Source organism: Alexandromys fortis, unplaced genomic scaffold, assembly GCF_014885135.2.
Source record: "Alexandromys fortis isolate MF-2015 unplaced genomic scaffold, M_Fortis_MF-2015_v1.1 scaffold_57, whole genome shotgun sequence".
NCBI lineage: Eukaryota > Metazoa > Chordata > Mammalia > Rodentia > Cricetidae > Alexandromys > Alexandromys fortis.
This window is the reverse complement of record NW_026067941.1, coordinates 10301123-10318265: the sequence shown is the minus strand read 5'-3', so window position 1 is coordinate 10318265 and position 17143 is coordinate 10301123.

Sequence of the window (17143 nt, the reverse complement as noted above, 5' to 3'; positions counted from 1 at the left end):
AACCTAAAATGTAGCTATTTTTTATGAAGCCTAGAAATTCCAGTATAAATTTGTATCACACCACACATTGCTATTAAAATAAAATATTTGTTTTCTTTTTATTTATGACATATTACAAATGCCATTTTTTAATTCAGACTTATGTGATTTACTTTTTCTTCTTAAGAAAATCTGAGGGCATCTAGTTTTCAAACAAAGCACCACCAGGATGCATAGAAGATTAAATTTATTATTACAATTGGTTTTATCTCCCAATCTACATATTTTCAAACCAAGCTTTTCTATATTTTATTGTGTATGAGTGTTTTGCCTCGGTGTATGTATGCACACTGTGAGTATGCTTGGTCCCAGAAGCCAGAAGAGGGCATCAGATTGCCTGGAACTGGAGTTACAAAAGATTCTGAGCCATCATGTGGATGCCAGGAATCAAACCTGTGCCCTCGGTAGGAGCAGCAAGTGCTTTTAACCACTGAACCATCTCTCCAGTCCCAAAGCAGGTGTCAATAGTGGGTAGAAAGTGCAGGCTGCATCTGCTGAATGATGCTGTTGTCTGTAGCCACGGAAAAGCAGAGCAACGAGTTCCATTTAAAGTTATTATAAATCTTTGCTGTAATTTGCTCAATACCTGGCACAAATTAGGTGTTTAGATGTGTTTTAAAAAGTAGAGCAATACTTAAACTTTTTAAGCTGAAAGGCAGAACGTAATAAAGCATATGCCTCATAGAATTCATTATCTTCGGCACACACAAGCTCTAATGTAAATCTGGAGCCTAAAAGGTCTCCTGAGTAGAAAACTCCAAGCGAGATGGCATGACTTCTTGGCTGGCTCTGCCACTTTTGTGCTGATGTTTTTCTTCCTTCTTATGCTTTTCTTTCTCCAATATCTATCACTCCCCAAAGATGTGCAATTTTCTACTTCCTTATTTCCCCTTAGAACAGCTGATGCAAGTTGATGTTATTATAAACAAACAGCTTTACAAGTAATTTCAATGATAAGAAATCTAGCAAAAAGCAATAAGAGAACTTCCTAAGCTTCCAGATCTTTTATTTCAAGACAGAATTTATAGCTCCCAATGCCTGGCTCTTCAAGGAATCATCTTGAGAGCCCATGGCCCAAAGCTACACTCTTGAAGTTTGTTCCTTCTAAACATTTTGCTAATAAACATGCCAAACGCCCATTTATACAAAGAAAAACTGTTGAGTTTCACAGCATTCTACTAAGGTATTGGTTTGTTTAAAAGGCAAATTTACACGAAAGCTGATTTGTAAACCAAAGCTCTCCAATGTTTACCCACCAGTCTTAAACTTTGATATTGTTTTTCACTAAACAATAGTAACAAGGCTGATGTGTTTGTGCAAAAAGACAAGGGGAATAGTTCTTCTTTAATAACTCAGAAGTTGACTTTAGCTACGCAAATCAACAGTGTAATCAAGTTATGCTCCCGGGGGAACGTCCTGTTTGCTTAAAAAAAAAAAAAAAATTCTCCGGATCAGCAGCCAGCCTGCTCTCGTAAGAACATCCCATGTGCTTGAGAGAGCAGGATGTCTATGAGATAGGAAGACTGCAAGGCAGGATATCAATAAGATAGGACATCAACAAAGCAGGTTGACTGCAAAACAGGATATCTATAAGATAGGAACAGGATGACTTTTGCTGACACCCATGCTGAGAGAGGAAACCATTCATGCCCCCGCCTCATTCCAATAACCACACTTTTGCTTCTGTAAACTTGCTTTTTGCTCTTCCCTATAAAAAGCCCGCCCTCCAGTCGGCAGGCGCGCAAAGTCCTCCTAAAGACTTTGCTGCCCGCAGGTACCTGTGTTTACCCAATAAACCTCTTGCGATTTGCATCCGTGTGGTCTCGGCCTGTTCCTTGGCGTTGGGGAGGTCTCCTCCCGAGAGAAGGACCTCTTCGAGAGTCTTTCAAAGTTAGATAGGAATGTCAAGAACTTCTCAGGTCAGTAGAACACGTTTAGGGTATAGGTCTCATCATGTTAGCCAGAGCTCTGTTCCCAATGCCCATTAATTCTGAGCAAGGAAAAAGTTAACAGAATTGCAAAGATACACACAGTTGTGTCATCACTGCTCCAGCTTGCCAGGGACCCACTCACTAACCGCTCACATGTCCTTGTCCTGGATTATATTACCTGGCCATTCTTACTGTAAGAAACAGAAAAACCCATGCTGCACCAAGTAAAACTGAAGGTCTGTTAGGGAGAGAGGAAGAGATAAAGAATATTTGTCAAGTAACCAACAACTCTCTCACAAAGAAACACATGTATGTGTTTCCCCACAATTGGCAAACATAGGGGCCTTCACGGGGCATTCTTATTGACAATTTCCCCTCAAATAAGCATATGTATATCTATAGTGTGTGTATTATATATCAATATATCATTCAGAGTGGTCCCCTGAAAGTTAGTAAGTAGGGTGAATGGAAGGGCTGGGAACTCCCTTTTATTAAAATAAGTATATAAGACACCATGTTAGAAAAGAAGCAGAAAATCCTAGGCAATTCCTCATGCACACAATTAGAGTTGAAAGCACCATAGCAGTTAGCAATATTTTGGGCATGCTCCAAATGCAGATCGGGACTGATGAAGGCTTCACATCACATTCTGTTCATTGTCTTCAGGTCCATGCAGGCGATAGGACATTAGCTCCCATGCAGCAGGTGATTGGAAGTCCTGCTCCTCCAGGCAGATGCAGTCTCTTCCTGCAGCTTTGGTAAGTGCCCTCTGAGCATGTCCACAATGCATAGTAGGAAGGCGAGCCTGTATTCCTGTGGAATCTACATTTAGGTTCTAGATATCGTGGAAATACTTCTTCAGCCTTCTGAGTTCTCCTTCATTCTAAATGGTAAAATATCTCTTGGCATTCACATAGGGTTCTGGGAATCCACTATATCGCTATATTAAGCACCAATAGCTAAGTGGAGTTATTCACTACCAGGAATGAGCAAACAACAGAACTGTCAATCATTAAAGAATCTGTAAGATAAAATGAACAATGAGCAGAGATAAAAAGAGTTAAAAGAGGGGCTGGTGAGATGGCTCAGTGGTTAAGAGAACTGACTGCTTCTCCAGAGGACCCGGGTTCAGTTCCCAGCACCCACATGATGGCACCTCGCAGCTCCAATTCTGTAGCTCCAGTTCAAGAGAATCTGACATCGTTATACCAATGTGCATGAAATAAAGTTGTTGTAAAAAAAAAAAAAAAGAGTTAAAGGAAAAGGTCATCCATGGATGGCCCTGGAAAGGGGAAATAGATGAGATCTCCTGGGTAACCGGGGGAGCGGGGTGAAGAGGGGAGGAGATGGGAGGATGAGAACATGAGGGAACTGGATGGTCAGGTTGGGGGAGGGACAGAGTGGGAGAGCAATGAAAGAGACAGCTTGATAGAGGGAGCCATTACCAGATTAGAGAGAAAACTTGAATTAGGGAAATTTCAGGAATCCATGAGGATAACCCCTAAATCTCCTAGCAATAGTGGAGAGGGTCCCTGAACTAACCTTCTCCTGTAATAAGACTGGTGACTACTTTATTGTCATCACAGAGCCTTCATCCAGTACCTGATGGAAACAGATGCAGAGATCCACAGTCAAGCTCCAGGCAGAGCTCCAGTAGTCCAGTCTCAGAGAAGGAGGAGGAATTATATGACCTGGGGTTGGGGGGAGCATTAAGATCATGAGTGGGAACCCACAGAGACAGCTGACCCAAGGTCTTGGGAGCTCAAGGACTCTAGATTGACAGCTGGGGAACATGGACAGAACTGAACCTCTGCATGTGGGTGACAGTTGTGTGGTTTGGTGTGCTTGTGGTACCCTGTCCTGACAGTGGGACTGGATCTGTCCCTGGTGCATGAGTTGGCTTTTTGGAACCTATTGCCTATGGCAGGATGCCTTACTCGGCCTTGATGCAAGGGGGAGGGGATTGGTCCTGCCTCAACTTAATATGCCAGGCTTTGTTGACTCCCTATGGGAGACCTTATTCTTTCTGAGGAGTAGACAGAGGTAGGGGTGGAAGTGGGGGAGATGAGGAAGAACTGCAGGAGGAGGAGAGGGAGGGGGAATTGCAACTGGTATGTATAATGAATTTAAAATAATAGGAAAAGAAAGAAAAGGTCTTTATTTCATGTTTTTAATGAGTTACAGGCAGAGGCAGAAGCTGTTTTCAAAGATTCGAACATAAAAAAAAGACAAGAAAGAAGAAAGGGAACAGATTAATGAAAATAAACTCTGCCAAGTAGGGGGGAAAGGGATTCAAAATTCCAGGAAAAGCAAGCCACTGAAATAAACAATGAATCTGGAAGATGTTCAGTTTGAGATATTAAAGCAAGGCATGGTGATACATATCTGCAATTCTAGCATGAGGCAGGCAGATCTCAAATTCAGGGCTACAGCTGAGACTACTACAGTGAGACCCCACTCAAAAGGATGTGAAACATGTTCTTTATTAAATAATAGAGACAATAAATGTCTAACATTGTCTAACATTAAGAAGGGGAGGAAGGATTTTAGGAGCCAGAGAGGTCAAGGATACCGAATGAACAGAGTCCACAGGATCAAATGAGAAGGACTCTCAGAGACTAAGAGGCAATAAGACCTGTGTGGGTCTGAGCTAGGTCCTCTGACTATATGCTATGGTTGTGTAGCTTGATGTTCTTGTGGGAGTCTTAATCGTGGAAGTGGGGGTGTCTCTGACTCTTTTGCCTGCTCTTCAGACCCTTTTTCTCCTACTGGATTGACTTGTCCAGACCCAATATCATGGTTTATGCCTAGTCTTATTGTAACTTGTTATGCCGTGTTTGTAATTCTGGGAGGTCTACTCTTCTTTTGAAGAAAGATGGAGAAGGAGTGGCTCTGAGGGAAATGGGAGGTTGGGAGGAGGTCCTGGGAGAAGAAAGAAGGGGGAAATATGATGAGGTTGTAATTTATGAGAGAAGAATAAAAAATAATAATTTAAGTATGAGAAAAAGGTCAAATACACAAGGGAAAAAAAGGAAAATGTAAGAAAATCACTTGTATATTTGAAGTGTATTATTAAATTCTTAACAAATATTTATTAAATACTTGAACTAACTGAAAAGAGACATGAGATTGTACCCATCATCTAAATAAAATGGATAAGTAGATAGAGAATACTTTCTAATCTATACCTTGTAACATTGCACACACAGAGATTTCATTTAGTTGTGACATATTCCTTTTGGGGGACACTGAAGAACGAGAAACAAAGGGGTGATGCCTGCAGAGTCCTCAGCAGAAAAGAGTAATTGACACAATCAAGGAGCTGACAAGCCATTTCCAACTCTCTGGTGGGTAATCCTAATGCTGAAGTTAAAAAGCTAAATAATCGGCCTCTCTAGTTCTCCTTTGATTAAGAGTAGTTATAAGACCTGATTGTGGTCTACGAAAAGAAAACAGAATTCTGCCAGGGGCATTTCTGAGAAAGGATTTAATCTCTGGCAGAAGTCTCCATTGACTGGGCAGATCCTTTCTGGTTTTTATGTAATTACTTGGACATCATATTGGTTCCTGTCAATGTCACAATGAACTTAGCAGCTGAAAACAATACAAATCTGTTATCCCATGCTTCAGAATGTCAGAAGTCTGGAGCCCTTCTTTCAGCACTGACAGTTAAGGTGTGGGCAGGACCTGTGGTCTGTAGTTTACAAGGAAAACCTGTTTCCTTGCCCTTCACAGTGTGGCTTCGAGAAGGAACATTGCCTCATGGACCTGTCGTGTATCTTCAAAGCCAGGGATGTGACGACTCTGAATATGAACTATCCTGCGGTCCCTCTGACTCTTACCCTTTTCTATTTTTAAGGACCCTTGTGATTATAATGAGCCTACCAGGATAACCCAGGAAAGTCTCTCCTCCTCTGGTTTGCTAATTAGCAAGCTTCAATCTTCTTTCTTGAAAACTGGCTTAGCAGGTGCTTGAGAATATGGTCTGAACATCCCTGGGGACCATTATTCTGCCTGCCAGAGACCTGGAGACAGGTGCTGAAGCACCATTTTGGTATCTGAGTCAAAACTAGCAACTGCATGCCTGCAGACTTATTCTGTTAAGAGAAAAAGCAACAACAACACACACACAATGGGGGGAGGGGGTGGCCTGCCAGTAATTATAATTTTTGTTCTACAAAACATCGAAGATTACTAATCTATGCAGACTCAAACAGTTTGTCTCCATATACAGGATTATTATTTTTTAAAAGGCAATAAGGTTATTTTTCAAACTTCAGCATTTAAAAAACTTGCTATTAAAGACCATTTTCCAACAATGTGCACGGTGAGTACACTCTGAAAACCTAGGAGACGAATGGCCATAATATTCGTCTTATAATGGCTTATAAAGAAGTGCTTTAAATCATCTAAACTCACAAGATAAATAAACACAAACAAAATATAGGTCAGAAAAATCACTATCCTGTACTTGGAAGAAAATACTTTAACTGAGGGTAATTGTAACAACCCAAAATATAAATGTCAACATAAAATGAAATTGTGTATGCGTGTGTACACATGTGTGCATGCACACTGGCGTGCACTAATGTGTCATGTGTGCTGTCTGGTGTATGTACATATATGGAGGCCAGAGGAGGATGTGAAATATCTTGTTCTGTCAAGCTTTACCTTGTGCCCTTGAGGCAGGGTTTCTTACTGAACTTTGAGCATGCTCCTTTTGACTAAGCTGGCTGGCCAGCAAGTCCCAGCTATTTTCCCATCTCCTCCCTCCACAGCACTAGGGTTACAGGTACACAGGGTCACACACAGCTTTTTTAGTGGGTGCTGGAGACCTGAATTCAAGTCCTCACAGTTGTTCAAGAAATACTTGTACCCACCTAATTGTCTCTATAACCCCAGAAATTCTTGTTTTTAAAGAAAGATCTTAGACACCAGGTTAATATAATGTAAAACATGAAAGTGAAATAGCAAAGATGGAATGTCATAAGTGCTGACTTCCTTGACATCCACCAGAGGAAGCTAGTAGTTACTGTTGGCATAATTAGGTTAAAAGAATTTTAATGCCTTAAGATAATCATGTAAGATTATCTCTAAAATAGGGTGTTAACCTTTCAAGTCAGAGATAAAATATAAAGACAAGTGGACACAATTCATTCATCTAAAGGCAAAATAGATAAGAGGGAACAAAGAAGCCCCAAATACAAAGAACATAATTGTGACAGCTGCCAAGCACAGTGCAATGTCTAAGGAGCATAATATCCTAGAATAATTTCTATGGGAAGTTGGTGGAATCAGTGCATTGTCAAATAGCATGTAGCAAGTAACAAAAGCTATTTCTTATTTTATTATATATACCAATGAATTGCTGTTGTCTTACATTTTTGGAAATATTTATAAAAACAAGACAATATTTTCTGGGTAAATGTCCTTTTAATTTCTCAAATAACAATGGAAACTTCAGTAACAGGATAAATGAATTCTTGTTGAAATTAAGTGTGTAATTTGAACCAGTTGAGCCTAAGAGTTGGACACATACACACTCATGTAACACGCACACGTTTGGTAAAACAGCAGCTTCCTCTTTTGTATTTTCCCCCACCTCCTCTCTTCCTCTGCCACCTCCTTTCCTTCCCTCCTTCTCTTCTTTTCTCCATCTCTTTTCATACATGCATATCTTCAGGAGCTACAGGAGGACAATAGTGAATTGTCTACAGAACAGAGGAGGTGCCTATAAGTAATACATTCAAAGCTTCATCTGAGCCTTTGAGGAGCTACGCTAATGAAAAGGCCCCATCTCTTAGATATTGGCTGATGTTTTCTTTATTATAAAGCTAAGAGGATGTAGGAGATAATCTTTTAAATCATGGCTAACACACATTCAAATAAAACACTATATTCTTAGATACTCAAAGTATCTTAACTAAATGAGGTGAAATTGTTTTCATATCAGAAAACAACACATTACTTAACTAGGTATATTATTCATTTATTCTGTTCAAAACAAATTAATGGGCAAGAGATACTTGACAAAAAATATAGAATCATAAATATAATTGGCTTAAATTGTAGAAATTTCTGATATTAACAACTTGTTAAATTCCCACTGATGATATAACCCTCCCTTTATCACCTTAAACATGTAATTACCTGGAGGAAATTTTTCTCTCTGTACTTGTCACAGTAGTATAATACTTTTAATGCTGGCAATGTGGCTATCCTAAGACAGCTGAGCCCTTCCTCCTTGCAGTGTTGCTGGACGCTATGTATGAGAACCAACCAGTTTATGAGGGAGATGTGCTTTCTTGAATCCTGATACCTGCTGGCTCCTAGAAAGAAAAAAGAGGCATGCATGTGACACAGTGGTTGTGAGACAAAGAAGAATGGATTAAGTGCCACCCTACCCTGCTGGAGACACCAAAGCAAATCTCTCCCAAGGGACGCACATGCCAGGATAATTTAGTCGATTATGTATGAGATGCATGGGGGAATGAGACTCATCAGTGTGGCATTCCTCCACACCTAGAAAGGGAAGTCAGGGTTTACTGTTGTGCAAATCAATCTCTCCTCTCTGAGAGCTCTTTCTCTCTTTTGTCCATGACTTAATTCCTGTTCATCCTTAAAATATCAGCAGAGAGCCCAGATATAACCCTCACATAAGTGGCAATTGATTTTCAACAAGTGCCAAGTCTCTTTAATGGGGGAAAAAAAGTCTTTTCAACAAATGGTACTTGGATATTGATCTGTTAAAGACTGAAGTTGGGGCCTCATTGTACAAAATGGATCAATGATCTAAACCTAAAGCTTAAACTACAAAAACTGTGAGAAGAAAGCATTTGAGAAAGCTTTCATGTATTGGATTAGGGACAATCCAACAGATAAGACACACAGAAGAAAAAAACTAATACAGTTCCATTGGACTTCAAAACTTAAGAACTTCTGTGCATCATCTGAAGTTATCAAAGACACAAAATCACAATCTAGAGAATTAGAAGAATATTTGCAAATTATGTGCCTTCTGAGGAACTGATGTCAGAATGCATAAAGAACTCTAAAACCCAACCATGACAACAAGTGACAACCATGACAACTCACTTCAAACATGGTCAGGACATTTGCATAGATAAATCTCCAAAGCAAATGTTAGCATGAACATGGCAGCATCTCCAAACAATTGGCCCACAGCTTGTAGGCCTAATCACTGAGAAGTGACTGGAATATGAAGAATATGATCTAACCAGAGAATCAATGCATTGAAATGTTTATAATTTGATGGGGTCAGAGGAAGTACAGGGATTAGAGAGATGGTTTAGCAGTCAAGAGCATTGGCTGCTTCTCCAGGGGACTACCATTTGATCCCTGGCACCAGAATGGTGGTTCACAACTATCCACAACTCCAGTCTCAGAGTATGAGACACCCTTTTCTGGTCTCTGTGAATACTAATCAATCATGTAGTACACAGATAAACATGCAGGCAAAACATCTATACACATAAAATAATGAGAATAACAATAAATGATATTTGTTTTAGAAGAGGAAATACATCACTAAGGACATGCATTTGAAGAGTGTCTCATCATTGCCCCTTCCTCCTTTCTCCTAGCTACCCTGAGGTCCATCAAATCTTCTTCACCGCCATGTTTTGCCAACTCAACCAAAAGCAACAGTGCGAGTTGGCCGTGGTCTGAACGCATGAACCAAAAGAAATATTTCCTGCCTTAAATGGTTTCTCTCCCCTATGCTTTCCACAGCTAAACATACCAAAATACAAGCATATGAATATCCAATAAATGGATTCAAAGATGTTCAGCCTCATTAATTGTTAGGAAAATGCACATTAATGCTACAGTGAGAGCCTTCCCCTCTCCTAGGACACTGAAAAGCACAAGAGTTGATGGTGCTGTGCAGGACGGAGAGGTCTAAGACATTCGTGGGGAGAATCTAAAATGATGCTGGCCCCAAAGAGCAGAATGGCTTCTCATAAAAAACAAACAAACAAAAAAAACCAACCAACCGAACAAACACTGACTACAGACTTGCCATACAATTTGGTGATTCCGTTTGTAACTATCCTTACCCAAACTGAAAACAAGGTCTATTACAGACAGTTGCATGTGAGTAGTTAGATTAATCATAAAAATTGTCATTCGGAACAAATCCATCAGATTAAATGATTAATAAAATCTGGTCTATCTAGCAATATACTACTAGCTAACAATAAAGAGGCATGAACAATGGAGACAAGGCTTCACTATGTAACTGTAGCTGACCTGGAACTCTATATGTAGAATAGGCTGGCCTGGAACTCACATGGATCCTCCTGTCTCTGCTTTCTGTGTACTGGAAGTAAACGTGTGTGCTATTAGACCCTTCCACAAGCAACTTCAGTGTATGCTACAACTTGAATGTGCTATGAAATTCTTATATTTAATGGCACAATCCAGGGAAAGAGGAGCAAACATCATACATTTACAGGCATGCAAACATGGTTTTATGGAGTGCTTCAGAGGAAAATGCCATATACTAAAAGCAAGAGAAATAAAATTCTTACAATTCTGGACTCAGGAATTCACCAGCAGATTTGGGGTCTGGCCAGAGCCAGCTTCCTGATTCATGTGTTCGTTGTACACCCACATTGCAGAAAGTGGAGGAGGCTTCTCTTGGGATTCTTTCACAGGGGTAATGATTCCATTTACAATGGTTCTATATTCCAAAGGAGTCACCTCCTGATACCAATATTCTATGTTACAATTGCGAAGTGTGAAAATTTGGGGGAATCCAAACATTTGGATCACAGCCATAAGGTACCATGAATAGGCAAATTAACATAGACAGAAGATCTAATTATGGCTATCAGGGATGCAGGGAGGGAGGCGAGATGTGCTGGTTAGTTTTTTCTCAACCTGTCACAAATCGGGACATATATGGAAAGAGGGAATCTCAGCTGAAGAATTGCTTCTATCAGACTGGTCTGTGGGGGCATTTTCTTAACTAATGGTTGATATGGGAGAACACTGCCCGCCATGGGTAGCTCCATCTCTGGAGACGTGGTCCTGAGTTGTATGAAAAAGCAGGCTGAGCAAGCCATGGGGAACAAATCAGTAAGCAGCATTACTCTATGCCCCTTGCTTTAGTTCAGTCCTTGCCTACAGGTTTCTGCCTCATGCTTCTACTCTGACTGCCCTTTATGACAGACTATAAACTATAAACTGAGACAAACCTTTTTTTCTCCAAGTTGCTTTTGGTTAAAGTATTTATCACAGCAATATAAAGTTAATGAAAATGAGGAGTTTTTATTTAATAATACATTTTTAAAATTAAAGTCATTATGGAAGTTTTGGGTACAGAGAGCGGTAATGACTGTACAATTTGTGGATATATTTAATGCACTAAACTGCAGTTAAAAATAAAAAAATACTGCCCTTATGTAGTGGTTCATGCCTATAACTCCAGTACTCCTGAGACTGAGGAAGGAAAACCTTGAATTTGAGGCTAATCAAGCTAATTAAGCCAAACCTTGTCTCAACTGAGAAAAAAAGGTAAGTATTATTATGTCTATTTTTTTTCAGGAATGAAAAAATATAGGTCATTTCTTAAGTTATATTAACAGGGGAGCCTGAGATCATCTGCTTAGAAGGAGTGGTGCCTCTGTTCTTGTGATACTTTTTCCTATTGTCAGCATGTGTTTTCTTGGTTACCTTCTTTTTCTTTTCCAACATAATGTGTTTTATTAAATCATTTAATTAATGTTTTCCTGCCAGATCAGTTTCCCCTTCCTCCCTCCTCTCCTCCCAATCCCTCCCCCAACGCCCTCTATCTCCCCCGCCCCCATCATCCACTCCTTTTGCTTTCTCTTCAGAAAAGGGCAGGCCTCCCTTATATATCAGCCAGCCAGGTCATATCAAGTTGCAGTAAGACTGGACCCCTCCACTTTCAAGCAAAGTCTTTCTCCTCCCCAGGACTGACCAAACCATTTCTGTGTCGTTCGCTTATTTTTCTCCCAGCAGCATCAGCATATTGAAATAATCTAGTATTTATTTTTCAAATGAATTTACTTTTCAGTGTTAAGAAGGAAAATAAAATATTTTGAGTATGCTGTGTATTGTGACCATCTAAAGCCTATGTATCTGTGACATTTATTGAGTTGACCAGGTTTCATGGAGCATTGTTAAAATGGTCAGTCCTGAAAACATGTACATACAAACAGCAATGTAAAGACTGAACAGGATGTATTTATGTGTTTGGGAGCACACACACACACGTAACAAGAAATGTAATTATTAAAGAAAAAGAGGACATTAATTGGAAAGAGAGCAAGGCTGGGGGTATGTGGTATATGGGAGGCTTTAAAGGGAAAAAGGGAAAGGAGAACTGATGTGATTATACTATAATCTCAAAATTAAAAAATGTAATCTAGTAATTGTGGCATGACTAGGCCACACACAAACACAGTTAGAAAAACAAGTCTAATTATTCTATTGTTATATCACATAATTATCTATGATCAAATTATAGATTGTAAAAGGGATAATTATTCCTAATGGTCTCCAAGAGCTATCATTTTCTTTAATTTGAATGTGGTAGGAACTGAGTGAGGTGGCTGATTAAGAAGGGGTTTAGCAATGCATTCCAAATTTGAGTAATTCATTCTGAAGACTAATAATGCTGGGATGTTAAATAACTCTCCTGTGAGAGCCTGCAAACCTTCAAACAAGCTAACAGAATATTATGCACTTTTCTGTCTTATAATTTCGAATAATTTTTTAGATAAATGCTCATAGCTTAAGGCATAAACACCATCAAAAAATAGAGGTGGGATTTGCAAGTTTTTATCTCTTCTTGGTTCAGACTAGAAATGATGAGTCTAGAATGGCTTCTCTGATGAATGCTTTAATTCTAAACAATAAGATAAATATTGACAAATTTGTATTCTGTAAACATTTTTATAAAATAATTCTCCTTCAGTTAAATCCCTTTTATAGTGATGGTGACAGATATAGGGGATGCAATGCTCTTGAGGATGAGGAATTCTATGATCTAAGTTAATTACACTGAAGTTATTTTATTGTATGCCTATTCCTACTTAGTTCCTTCATTAGTAATGTATTTGTTTCTGAATTGTATAATTTGATCTATTTTTTCTAGATGGAAACAATTTTAAGTCTTTTTAAGCAAGTGATTAGAGTCTTCTAAAGGGCTTTTGTTGGGACTCAAAGAAGTTTGTGAATGATTATGATGTGTGCCTTTCTTAATGATCTAAGAGTTTTTCAGATGCTAAATGGTGTTAAATACTTTTTTTTTAAACTAAGAAATTGGTTGACAGAAAGGCAAGCCAATTTATGGACTATTCAGGCAGTAGAAGCCAGTGAAATGTGATCAAGAATGTGGCTATATATTCCCTACACCCCTGGTTTAAATTGTTAACACCTAATTTAAAATTCCCAATGTGGAGCCTCATTTTTGGTCTACGTGATTCTCTTAAATAGCCCTTTTAAATACAATGAGTAAGTCAGGTTGGTTGCCATTTGTAAAACTTGTTTTGGGCTAAATGTAACATGCAGATGTAAATTTCTATACTGGACCTTAGGCAGAGCTGAATTGCTTCACGCAATAAAGGGGCAAGTATTTAAGGCTTTGTGTTTGTTTTTAACATAGCAGTTAGATGGAAAGACAAGATACCAAGAGTCAAAGAGAAGGGTGTCAAAGGAGGTCACATTCCTGGTTTTCTTTCTCAATAAGACATGCTAATCAAAAGAGACCTGTGCATTAGCCTTCCTAGTTCTGCTCTCTAGGTTTCCTAGGTGACTCTGCTAGTGCCATGGAGAGGAATACCAGTGAAGAACCTCACAACAACCTTAGAGATGCCCTCTGCACGTTCTCCATCCAGCACAAGAAAGAGAGCTGTGCTGTGGTTGGAAAATTCTGTGGCTAGGCACAGGAATCTCATGCATGACTCCTAGGATTTTTGTGGTAAAATCTATTAGCAGTTATATTTATATCATTTAATGTGTATAGGGACAATTTCCTGAAAAAGTAAGCTATTAATGAAGTGGAAGTAAGCAAGCACACTTGGAGCTCTCTTACACTGAGTATAGCTGACTCTGACTCAACACCCCTTGGGGTAGGTAGACGTGTATCTATAAGGAGGGGTTCAGCCATAGCACCTCTCTTTCTTTGGATAGTGTTCATTGTTGGTCATAATTAGTCATGTAACTACATGTATTACATTCTTCTGTTGTCTTATCCAGAGATGTTAAAAAATCATCAGTTGGTTTTTCCTGGAGGACTACTTGGAGATTTCAAATGGGCTCTGAGAAAACAGAAGGAAATGGGAGAAATAGAATAGAAACTGGGAGGAACAGAAGAACTGAGAGGGAGAGATTTTCTTACTTCTGGGGTTTGCAGTTAGAGAGAGTATCTGAAACCTGTTAAGTGCCCAGTCCAAAAAGCATAATAGCAAGTTTACTTTATGCTTTATTTTCTGTTTCCGGATGGTACAACTGAGCAGGATTTTGGAAGCTATATTCTTTTAAATTGCAGCTAGGAAAACAGCAATCATACATGAGTCTTTGACTTTTTCCTCAGGAGGTAATTCCTATGAAGCAAAAGCAACCATTTAGGACTTTCCATGACCAAGAGATAAACACTCACTATAGCTGGGCTGCTTGGGGTCTGCTGGTTACAGCAGTTGACATTCTCTTCAATGTCTTTTTCATGCAGATTCATGGCTGAATGGAGATTGTTTTGTGTGAAGCAGGATCCCAGAATCAGGAGAAGCAAGTGTTTGAGCTGTGTAAAGCAACAGGGAATGAAGAATGGTGAATTGATCATAATCCACTGGAAACCTAGAGCTGTAGTCACTATTCTAGACACTTTACAACGTGTGTTGGTTATAAGGTGGGAAAAAAATAGATGGGTTAGATAATGCAAAACATGATTGTGTCCATCCATGCTCAGTCATTTTCACCTTCCATTCAGTTTTCTCCAACGGGTTCATATGGATGGGGTTTTTCCTTTGTTATGGTAGATCATATCTTCATTTTCAGAGGATTTGAGCATTTTGTCATTGAACTTCTGGCCTGTTAATCGATGACATATTATCTACGAATATTGGATGATATCAGAAAAGATCTGCTTGCCACCATAATAAAACAGCCAGCAACTTTCCCTTAAGTGGCCGTGAGGTTCACAAATGGCCGTGAGAATCCAAGCCTTTGTCCACCTTTGCTGCTTTAGTAGCATGAGCAACCCTAAGTGTCAGAGGTCAGTATCAACTTCTCATTTAGTGAAACAATAACTTTACTCCTTGGTGGAAACAAGTTTCTTATGAATAGAAATGAAACAAGGTGTTAGAAAGAAAGAAAATCCTTCAATTGATTCGTAAGAAAAAGAAGTGAAGGGCTCACTCTTATCTCTGCTCCTTGATTTCTCAGCCCCCAGTGTTCTGGCAAAAAGAGATAACACATTTCTCCTCAGATGGGACATATGTCACTCACTCTAGCATACTGTTCCAGCCACTCAGACTAGCCATGTGGGAAACTTCCAAGTCAGGGCACTCCATCTTTTCATCAATCTGTTCTTAGAGGGGGCATGTGATAAAAACAGAACATTCTATGGGTATAAATCATAAAACTATAAAATAAGATATTTTGTCAGAAGTGTCAAGGATATTGATGCTGATAGAAGCAATATAAATAAAGAAAGACAATCCTCCTTTAAAACATAAATTCTCCTCTGAAATTAGGTTTGGGTTGCTGATGATAAAAGGGGATCACCAGTAATTAGGTTGCTAGGTAGTCTTCTCAAAGCCTGGGAGAATGTTATACAATGAGTGCTAATCCATGGTACCCACAGTTGGCAGTGTTGATCATCTCCAGTCGGTATTAACAACAGAAGCTTGTGTGAATGCATAACTTCCTTTGGTGCCTTTGCTGATGCCTGGTATACACACAGCTCACTAAGAAAGTCCTGGGGAGGAGTATCAGTCCACATTCTGTCTAATATTACCTATCTTCTTTAATATTTCAGTTCTTGCAATGTTTAAAAGATATTCAATTTTTTCTTAAGATATTCTCTGCTGCCTGGCGACGGTGGCACACGCCTTTAATCCCAGCACTCGGGAGGCAGAGGCAGGCGGATCTCTGTGAGTTCGAGACCAGCGTGGTCTAGAGCTAGTTCCAGGACAGGCTCCAAAGCCACAGAGAAACCTTGTCTTGAAAAAAACAAATAAACAAAAACAAAACAAAAACAAACAAAAAACAAGATATTCTCTGCTGTTCACTGAATTTTGAAATTTGTCTCATTATATCATTGTTTCTTTTTTTTTTTTTTTGCCTTGGGAAATGGGAGGCAGTGGCGGGGAGGAGGCAGAAATCTTTAATAAAAAAAAAAGAGAATAAAGTACATCATTGTTTCTTATGTTCATTTTTTTCCTTTTGAAGATTATATTTTGTTGTGGTATCTATTTTAATACTTGTTCAGGAATAATCTGACACCCACATATCTGTAATTGACTTTATGCTATCTTTATACTTGATGAATATTTTGGTTAGGTATAGAATATGGGGTATACCAAATTTCCTTTGTAGTCTAATGGAAGAAAGACCTTATTTTATTTATTTCTGCTAATCACACTGTCTCAGAGAATTCAGTCTACACTCTAATTCACAATCCTTTGTAGGTGACTTGTACATTCTTTATTATTTTCTGTAGTTGGTTTTTAAAAGATATTTTCTTTCTGTTTTATATTTGCACTATTATAGAATTTAATGAAATTATTTACACTTGTTTCCTTATTAGGATTTAGTTTTTTATCTTAATCTTTTCTATTTATTTCTTTGTTGTTTGTCTGTGCTTTATAATCTTCAGTTTCTCTCAAAAATTCATCTAAGTAAATTTTTATTCTTTAAATGAATTCTCCTTATAGAGTAAGACTTTGTCTCAAAGCATAAGAAAATGTAACACATGAGACTTAGGAGTCAGTTGAGGTGCTTGCCTTTCAGTCAATCATTTCCGTCTCCTCTGGGTCATCAAGTTGTATACTTCTGGTCTCCATATTTTATGCTACTGCAACAGTAGAGTAAATAATGCCACTGGTTAAAGCAGACTTCCAGTTCCTTAGTCCATGAACCAAATGGAAGTTTGTTTTACTTCTCTTCACACAGAGACCAGT